This window comes from Peromyscus leucopus, chromosome 22 (assembly GCF_004664715.2).
Source record: "Peromyscus leucopus breed LL Stock chromosome 22, UCI_PerLeu_2.1, whole genome shotgun sequence".
NCBI classification, from domain to species: Eukaryota; Metazoa; Chordata; class Mammalia; order Rodentia; family Cricetidae; genus Peromyscus; species Peromyscus leucopus.
This window is the reverse complement of record NC_051081.1, coordinates 41,437,510-41,447,470: the sequence shown is the minus strand read 5'-3', so window position 1 is coordinate 41,447,470 and position 9,961 is coordinate 41,437,510.

Below are 9,961 nucleotides of genomic sequence, written 5' to 3'. Positions count from 1 at the left end.
CCGCTCATGAGGCTCCGCCCCGCCCCGCCCCCTGGAGGGCCATGCCACCGGGGGCCCTGGAGCCGCCAAAGGCCAACAAGAAGCCCTGTCTGCGCATTCCAGTGGCAGGGGCGGAATGTCTGGGGCTAGGCGGCCAGCGGCACGGTGGTCACCGCCCGCCTAGTCCGGTGGGCTCGGCTGGGTGCCTCCTGGATGACTGCCTCCTTGTAAAACCATGCTGGGGTTGGGGGGACGCCTGCTCCACCCTCGTGGGCCAGCCAGGTCTGTGCCCCAGGACCTATTTGACAAACCCCTGGGTTCTGTGCCCGCTCAGCTGCAGGTGAGCCTGACTCCCGGTTGAGAGCGAGAGTCACACACAACACACCTTTCTCCAGCCAAGGAAAGTCAAATTTTGCTTTTTTTTTTTTTTCAGGAAAGGCCTCACAGATTCTATTCATCATGAATAGGATGCTTTCTTCCCAGTTTCAATATACCTGTAAACATTTGAACTTATAGTACCAGGAATAGTAAATCAAACACACACACACACACACACACACATACACACACACACACACCGCCCAGAGAGCCTCCAGTTTACTGGAAGAACACCCTTCTTCTACACCCGCTTCCTCTCTGGAACAGCGGCCAGCAGGGCTGGAAACTGCTCAGGGGACCCTTAAGTCACTGCGAGAGAGAAGATGCACAGGCGGTGTACTGCTAAGGGGAAGTGGTGGATTAGAAAAGTGGCCCATGTGAGTAGGAAGGCTTCTAAAAGCAGGGGAGGAGGGATGATGCGGGTCTTCAGACATGGCAGCTCATGAGCATGAATGAGTCCCAACAGATCCAATCTAGTCTTTCTGCTGGTAACTGTTACCCTTCTACGATCCACATACATTGTAACCTAACAATCACGCCAAGAGATTGAAATAGCCCGGTGCCCTCTAGGTGAATGGATACACAGAAGATATGTATCTGTGTCTCTTGGGGTTACAATTGTTGGGATGAAACACCATGACCAAGAGCAACATGGGGAGGAGAGAATTTATTTATGGCTAGTGCTTCCACATCTCTCTTCATCGTCGAAGGCAGTCAGGACGGGAATTCAAATAGGGCAGGAACCTGGAGACGTAGGCTGATGCAGAAGCCATGAAGGAGTGCTGTATACTAGCTTACTCATCATAACTTGCTCAGTCTGCTTTCTTATAGAACCCAGGACCACATGCCCAGGGATGGCACCACCCACTACAGGCTGGGCCCTCCCTCATCAATCACTAATTAAGAAAATATCCGACAGGCTTGCCTACAGCCTGATCTTACAAAGGCATTTTCTCACTTGACACCCCCCCTTCCTCTGAAGACTCTAGCTGTGTCAAGTTGACATAAAACTAGCCAGCACCCTGAATACATGAATACTAGTAAACCTTCAAAATGAAATTCTAATGCAGGTTACAACACGGATGAACCATGAGGACATGTTGCAAGGTGAAATAAGCCAGCCACAAGGAGGCACGTTTGGGCCGATTCTGTTTGGAGGGGAAATCTAAAGTAGTCAAAACCTGTGTGCATGGAAACAGTAGAATGGTGGCTCCTGGGAGACAGGGAAGGCAGGCAGTGGGAGTTGTCTAATGAGTATAAAATTTCAGTGTTGCAAAAGGAGAAGCCGTGGAATCTGATCCCACAGTAACATGAACACACTACTGTAGTTGGAATGTATACTCTTCAAGTCTAAGAGTTGGGAACTTAATCCTCAAGGTCCTGTATTGACAGTATTTAAGCGTAGAGCATTTGGGAAAGTAATTATGCCTGAAGGAAGCCATCAGGGGTAAGTGCCATGATGACATTAGTTGGCTTTATAAGAAGAGTCTGTCTGGGGAGACGGTGCTAGTAGGTGACGTTCTTGCCACACACAAGTGTAAGGACATGAGTTTCAAACCCCAGAATTTACACAGAGCTGGGTTCAATAGCGCATATCTGTAATCCCAGCCGTCCTATAGTGGGACACATCTGTAGGCAACAAAGAGAGTCTACCTCAAACAAGGTAACATACTAGAGCTTGTTCTTTGACCTCTACACACAGTCATGTAACAAACCCATGCTTTGCTTACACATATGAACATACACACACATACACACACATAATACACACACATACACACACATAATACACACACATATACACACACAATACACACACATACACACATACACACACACACACACACACATAAAAGGAAAAGAAGTGGCTGGGATGTAGCTCTGTTAGTAGAGTATTTGTTTAGCATGCAGGAAGCCCTGGGTTTGATACCCAGCACCATATAAACCAAGCAGGGTGATGTAATCCCAACACTTCCGGAGGTAGGAAGACCGGAAGTTTAAATATCATCCTCTACTACATGCCAAGTTCAAAGCCAGCAGGATGTCTCAAGGGAGTGGGGGCAGTAGATGAAGAGATGAGCCCACTTGTTGTACCCTGTCATGGGATGCTTTCTGGAGTATAGGCACCAGGAACACAAGGACAAAGCCAGAATGGTTCACTACCCAATCTCCAGAAAGTGAACCTTGTCGCACGAAGACTCTTGGTCAAAGATAGGACTGAAATACCAAGAGATGCAGGCTCCCAGCCCTGGCTGGTGTTTAGATTCACTGTGGCTGGGAGGTCAACAGGCATGGTAGACTGTCTGCAGAAGAAACAGCCTGGCCCGGCTTCTTCTAAGAGGAAAGGCTTCTCTGTGCTCCATTTCATGGACAACAGACTGCTGTGTGCTAGGCATCAGCTGCACACAGTAGCTTTCTTTGACCTTCCCCAGCAAGGCTGGTTTCTCAGCCGCCACCAGGCCACCACTGGGTAAAGCAGGATAATGGTCTGATTTATAGATACCTGTGAGCAACTATAAAAAACAACAACAAAAAACAAAAAACAAAAAGCAAATCTGAATTATTTACCCAAGACTAAGGGATAAATTATGGGTGTCTTTTCTTTAAAAAATATTTAATTTGTATTGGTTTTTGTTGTTGTTTTGCTTTTAGATCTTTTTTGAGATTGGGTCTATGTAGCTCTGGCTAGCCTGGAACTAGCTATGTTGATCAGGCTGGCCTTGAACTCACAGAAATCTGCCTGTCTCTGCCTCCAAAGCACTGAGACTGAAGGCATGTGCCACCATGCCTGGCTAAGGTTTGTTTATTTTTTATTTTGTGTGTGTGTGTGTGTGTGTGTGTGTGTGTGTGTGTGTGTGTGTGTTTTGTATTTTGTGTATGTGTACCACAAGAGCATCTTGTACCCACCCAGGAAAGATGAGAGCATCAGATCCCTCTGAATTGGATGGGGTTACTTACTGATAATTGTGAGCCTCCACTTGGGTGCTGAGAACTGAACTCTAGTCCTCTGCAAGAGCAGTACACACTCATAACCACTGAGCCATCTTTCCAGCCTACCCCTACTTCTCCGATTCATAATGTACCAACTATATTAGAACTGTTATCTACTGGCAGACTTCAGCGACTGCCCTCTATTCCTCATTCCCAGGTCTGTGAGTTTGGAAGTCTCCAGTTAAAGGTCACAAAAGCACTTTCAGCTCAACACATCCAACAGTGAATGAACTCCAGATCTTCTGTGGTAATCTTCCCCTCTAACCACTATGTCCTGGCCACTCAGGCATGACACAAACCTTGACATCCCCTGGTCCCTCTGGCATTAAATAAGTTGCCACATCTTCTAGCCACATCTCCAGCTTAATCCAACTCTCAAGAATGATTTCAGTCACCCCATGGGAAATATATCCTTATTTTTCCAGCCAGACAGGATGCCTGAAGGAGGGGTCAGGGAGAACAAGACAACACATTTAAAGAAATAATGGCTAAAGAATTTCCATACGTCATGAAAGCCACAAACACACAGATCTGAGGCCCTCAGTAAACTCCATGCACAGGAAACATTTAAGACCACAAAGCCAACCTTAAGGAATATCATAAAGAAATTGATCAAAATCAGTGCTATGAAATAAACTTTTGAATTGCCCAAGAGGAGGGTCGGGGAGAATGTTCCATACAGAGTAGAACCAAAGTCAGTAAATTTCTCTCTAGAAACAATGTGTACAAGAAGACAGTGAGGTGGCAGCATCTTTTATACCCTGCAGGAATAGCTTTAGAATGCAAAGGTAGAAGACATAGCAAGACATACAAAAGCCAAAAGAAAAAAAAAATCCATCAGCAGAATCACCTGTGAAAACATGTCAAAAGACCTCTCCAGCAAAGGAAAAATACTACCAGATGGGAAAGGAATGCACAGTGCTGCAGAGGTTAACTAGACAGACACCCACATCATTTTTATGATTAATCTCCTCTTTCCAAGATAATTAACTATTTAGCCAGAAATAAGAGGCACAGAAGAGCAGAGGTGGGAGGAATCTGTGATGATACTTGCCGTCTGAGTTACTTACCAAAGGCATAGAAGCCATCGATGAGTCAGCCACAAATATAAATGAGGCTTCTGGGGCCGTGAACGATGACAGCGAGATTCAAAGCTCCTTCCTGACAGGCAAGAAACAAAGTCTTCCTTTCTTTGGTTTCCAGGTCAAATACTTTTCTTCTCCCTCCTGGCCATTCCCCAGCCATGGCTTGCTGTCTCGCACACCTCCAGAGACTACTTTCAGAGTGATCTGTAGGCAGCCAGCCCTCCGGTCCGTTACCTCAACGGAGCCTCAGAACAACTAAGGGGAGCACATAGGTGAGGATTTCCACCTTCCTGGTTTTACAAAAGCGGGAACTGAAAAGCCTCTCATCCGAAACACACTTCACAGGGTCAGAGTGGACGACCTAGTGAAGACAGATTTTAGTCCTCTGCCCCCAAACCTTGTGCTCATGCTCCTCCCCGCCACAAGCTGCCTCCTTCATGTGCTTAGAATCCCACATCTTGGGGCGACATTCCTTTTGAGTCTCAATTATTTTCTCAAAACCCAGAGCACGACTTTTCTAGAAAACAAAGCAATCTTAGAAAACAAAGCAAGGTGCAGCTTTGTCTTGAGGTAAGCGCCCAAGCTAGTCTGTAAGGTCGGCTTTTAGAGCAGTCGTTCTCAACCTGTGGGTCGAGACCCCTCTGGGGTTGAACGATCCTTTTACAGGGGCCTCCTAGCTGATATCCTGCGTGTCAGGTATCTATATTACGATTCATAACAATAGCGAAATTACAGTTCTGAAGTAGCAATGAAAATAATTTTATGGTGGGGGGGGTCACCACAACATGAGGAACTGTATGAAAGGGTCGCAGCATTAGGAAGGTTGAGAAGCACGGCTTTAAAGCAAAAGGAGTTTTGGAAACAGCACAGCATCCTTTGCCTACAGGGCACACTGAAACAATTAGACTCAGAATAAAGTAACTTCTATGATGACTGTGGACCTATGAGTCACAGATGGAAAAAGGATCATTGCTTTCTCCAGCAGAGGAGAGAAGAATGTATAACTAGCAATGGAAAGGCCTTTGGTCTTGTGTTCTGAGAACATTAAATGTCAGTGTAGTATGCACGGGTACATTCCCAATCTATTTTCTTAAATAATTTTTATTTTATGTGCATTGGTGTTTTGCCTGCATGTGTATCTATGTGAGGGTGCCTGATCCCCTGGAATTGGAGCTGCGAACAGTTGCAAGCTGCCGTGTGGGTGTTGGGAATTGAACCCACATCCTCTGGAAGAGCAAAGAGCAGACACTCCAACGAAAGTCAGGCGGTAGTGTAAACAATAAAACAAAACTACAAACAAGTTTCTGCTTTTGGAGCATCGCAGTAAGATTTGTCTCCATTGTATTCAGTCCCTTCTAGAACTTTCTGCCCACGTCTTAGCCTGCTTGCCTCACGAGCTCAATTTTCTCTTGCCTGTGGAAATGTGGTTCTAGACTCTGCAGAAGGCCCAAACGTTGGGTGGAAGTCTTTCCCCAAACAGCTTTCTTCCTAGGGCGCTTTACACGTTTGGAATAATGGAGAGGTGGCTTTAGGGGTTATCTAATGTGCTGATTAATTCATGCCTGTGTGGCCTCGTGCAGACATTTGAACATTAGGAGCATGACTTTGTTCAGGTGCAGTAGATGTAATGAAAAAGAAAATAAAAATATTAGGGGGGGTGCTTAAAAATACATGTTAGTGATACAGCTTTGGAGAAACAGGTTGGAGATGGGATGTCGGGGGTACAGTGTTAAGCGCCATTTTAAAAAGCATCACTTAGAAAATGGTGTGTAAGAGCTAAAGATGTGAGAGGATGCACATCACAGGCAGGTGGCCTGCAGGAGCATATTTTCGGTGTCTAAAAAGACAATGTGAGGGGAGTGCGGGAAAGCTCAGGGAGGCATTGAGCCAACTGTGATATCACCATGACTCTCACTAGACCAGGGAATTTCTAGGGCATCCTGAACAGATGAGTTAAGAAATGACTTCCCATACTTCTCTAAACCTATTTCATTTTCTGGGTGGCAGTTCTAAAAAACCTCACAGAGCTGTAAACACCAATGATGACACACAAGAAAAGGGCTGGAGATGTGGTTTAGTTGGTAGAATGCTTGCCCAGGATGCACAAAGGCCTGGAGTTGGTCCCAGCCACACATCAAGAGGGAATGGTGGCACATGTCTGCATTCTCGAAGTGGAGGCAGAAGGATCAGAAGTTCAAGGTCATCCTTAGCTACATAGTGAGGTGGAAGTCACCTGGGGCTACACAAGACACTGTTTCATCAACACCAATGAGAGAAAGAGAGAGAGAGGGAGGAAGAGAGAGAGAGAGAGAGAGAGAGAGAGAGAGAGAGAGAGAGAGAGAGAGAGAGGAGGAGGAGGAGGAGGAGGGGAGGGGAGGGGAGGGGAGGGGAGGGAGGGGAGGGGAGGGGAGGGGAGAGGAGAGGAGAGGAGAGGAGAGGAGAGGAGAGGAGAGGAGAGGAGAGGAGAGGAGAGGAGAGGAGAGGAGAGGAGAGGAGAGGAGAGGAGAGGAGAGGTGAGGAGAGAGAAGACATAACTTCCATATAGTGCTCATAACCAGAAGCCAGTAGCTACTCGAAGGCTGGCTGTGATGAGGACTTACTGCAATACCAGGTGTCAGACTGAAGTGTGATTTTAAATGTTCATCCCACCACTGATTTCCTGGCCGAACATGGCCAGACTTCCCAGCCTCTGTGAGACACAGCGATTCCTTAAGAGGAGCGTAGTGTGTAAAGTGCTCAGCCCAAAGGCAGACAGAATACTGAGTGAAAGCAGTTATATATGCACTGTCATGTTTAAGACAAATTTGTACTCTTTGCTCTTGGGGGCCTGCCACCCCGCTCCCAAATAAATACACAGAGACTTATTCTTTCTTATGAATGCCCAGCCTTAGCTTGGCTTATTTCTAGCCAGCTTTTCTTAATTTAAATTATCCCATCTACCTTTCGTCTCTGGCCTATCATCTCTCTCTGTTCTATATACCTTTCTTTACTTCTTATTCCGTGGCTTGCTGTGTAAGCTGGGTGTTTGACCCCTGACATATGGTGTTTTTTTTTGAGACAAGGTTTCTCTGTGGAGCCCTGGCTGTCCTGGAACTCTCTCTGTAGCCCAGGCTGACCTCAAACTCAAAGATGCCTCCTGCCTCTGCATTCCGAGTGCTGAGATTAAAAGTGTGAGCCATCACTGCCCTGGCTAAGGCAGCTTGTTCTGACACAGAGTGAAACCTAGCTCAGAAGCCATCCTTCATATACCAAAAGGTTCTAAAGTTAGGTATCAGAAATGTGTTGTCTCCTGCTGAACACTGAGTATATTCCCAGTTACACTTCCTACAAGTTTAGGATTTTTTTTTCTTTCATATGCTACGATAGGCTCTGTACAAGTGAATGTACAGACAATTCTCTGCTCCCAGAAAGATGTGTAAAATACCCATGTGTCTACATATGAACCAAACTACCACTGCTCTGATAAATGGAAAGAAGAAACCTCCCAAGGCAAAATTTAACTGCAGTTCCAAATGAGTCTGCTGACTCTCCATCCCCTTTTAAAAGCTGTGTATGGGGTTGGGGATTTAGCTCAGTGGTAGAGTGCTCGCCTAGCAAACGCAAGTCCCTGGGTTCAGTCCTCAGCTCTGGAAAACAAACAAAAAAAGCTGTGTGCATTTGAGGTGTACTTATTTTCAGTTAGCGTACCCATCAGCCTTGACAGATACCTCTGTGTCCATGTGTGCACACAGACAGTACCTAAAAACCACTTACATATTTTGTAGCACTCTCTCTACACTCTACATGATGTGCACTAAATCCCCAGTCACATAAAATTTGGTTTCTTCCTTAGGGTGAACTAGTGTACACTAATCTGAATTCTTGTCATAAGCATTGTGGTGGTTTGAATGAAAATGGCCCCCAAAGGGAGTGGCACTATTAGGAGGTGTGGCCTTGTTGAAGGAAGTGTGTCACTGTGGGCTTTGAGGTCTCATATATGCCCAAGCCACACCCTTTTATCTCAGGAAGTGTCTCAGATTACTTCCTGTTGCCTGAGAGTTAAGATGTTAGAAGCTCTCAGCTCCTTCTCTAGCACCATGTCTGCCTACGTGCTGCCTTGCTTTTGCTTTCCACCATAATGATAATGAACTAAACCTCTGAATTGTAAGCAAGTCACAGTTAAATATTTTCTTTTAAATGAGTTGCCATGGTCATGGTGTCTCTTAACAGCAATAGAAACCCTAAGACAAGCACACTGGCCTGATTACAATATAAAAACATGGGTTGCTACAGTTAACACAATGTTTCTATCAAGCCATCATCATACTAAGAGAAATTTCGGGGGTGGGGGGGGGAGGGTGTGGTGATACTTTATTTGTGCTGAAACGTGATGTTTTATTTGTATGTTAATAAATTTAAGTTTGCCTGGAGATCAGAGGTCATAGTGAGCCATAAAACAGAAATCAGGCGGTGGTAGCACATGCCCTTAATCCGATCACATGGCAAGCAGAGTCTCTGTGTGGTCAAGGACACAGCCAAGTGTGGTGACACAAGCCCAGTACCAACCATAGAGACCTGGAGGTCTGTATAGACAGGCAGTGACAAGGAAGTGATGTGGCTGGGCTTAGAGCCAATGACAAGGCAGAACAAGAAGGCAATAAAAGCACAGGTTAGACAGGAAGAGGTCTCTCTCTGAGGAAGACGGCATGGTGGTAAGCTAAGGCTAGTCATGGCTATTCGCTCTTTCTCTGGTCTCTTCAGCTATTACCCCTGTATTTGGCTCTGTGTTTCTTATTTAATAAGACTATTTAGAAATTCATCTACAGGAGGGAATGGCTGAGTTATCAAGTGTGTTTTGTAGCATGAGAACCTGAGTTTTATCTCTAGCACTCACGTAAAAAACCAGTCTTGGTGGCACCAACCTGTAATCTGTCTGTGCTGGGTAAAGTGAAGATAGGATCATCCTTGAGGCGTGCTGGCCAGGCCAACTACCACACACCAGTAAGCTTCAGGTTTAGAGATCCTGGCGCAGAATAGGAGAGTGAGGAAGACAGCTGATCTCCATCTCTGGCCTCATGCACATACGGGTGCACACATGAGACACGTCTGTCCTGTGACTCCTAAGAACTGTATTTTGAGATCACTGTAGCCCAAGCTGGCTGAGCACTCACAATGCAGCCCAAGGTGGCCCTGACCAGCCCCCACCCCCAGGCTGGAATGAGAAGCATGAGTCACCATGCCCAACTTCCCCATGTCTCCAAACTGTCTTCTCAAATTCAGTCCCAGCCGCCTGAATAGTTAAGCATGTTTCAGCTGAAAGAAAGACACATACAATGGTGGTCCAAGAATCTAAGGAACCCAGGTGTAGTTGTATATGCCAGAAATCCCAGTATTTGGACAGTTCAGGCCAGTCTAGGCTACAAAGTAATGAGATTCTTAAAAATAAAAAAGTCGCCGGGCGGTGGTGGCGCACGCCTTTAATCCCAGCACTCGGGAGGCAGAGGCAGGTGGATCTTTGTGAGTTCGAGGCCAGCCTGGGCTACCAAGTG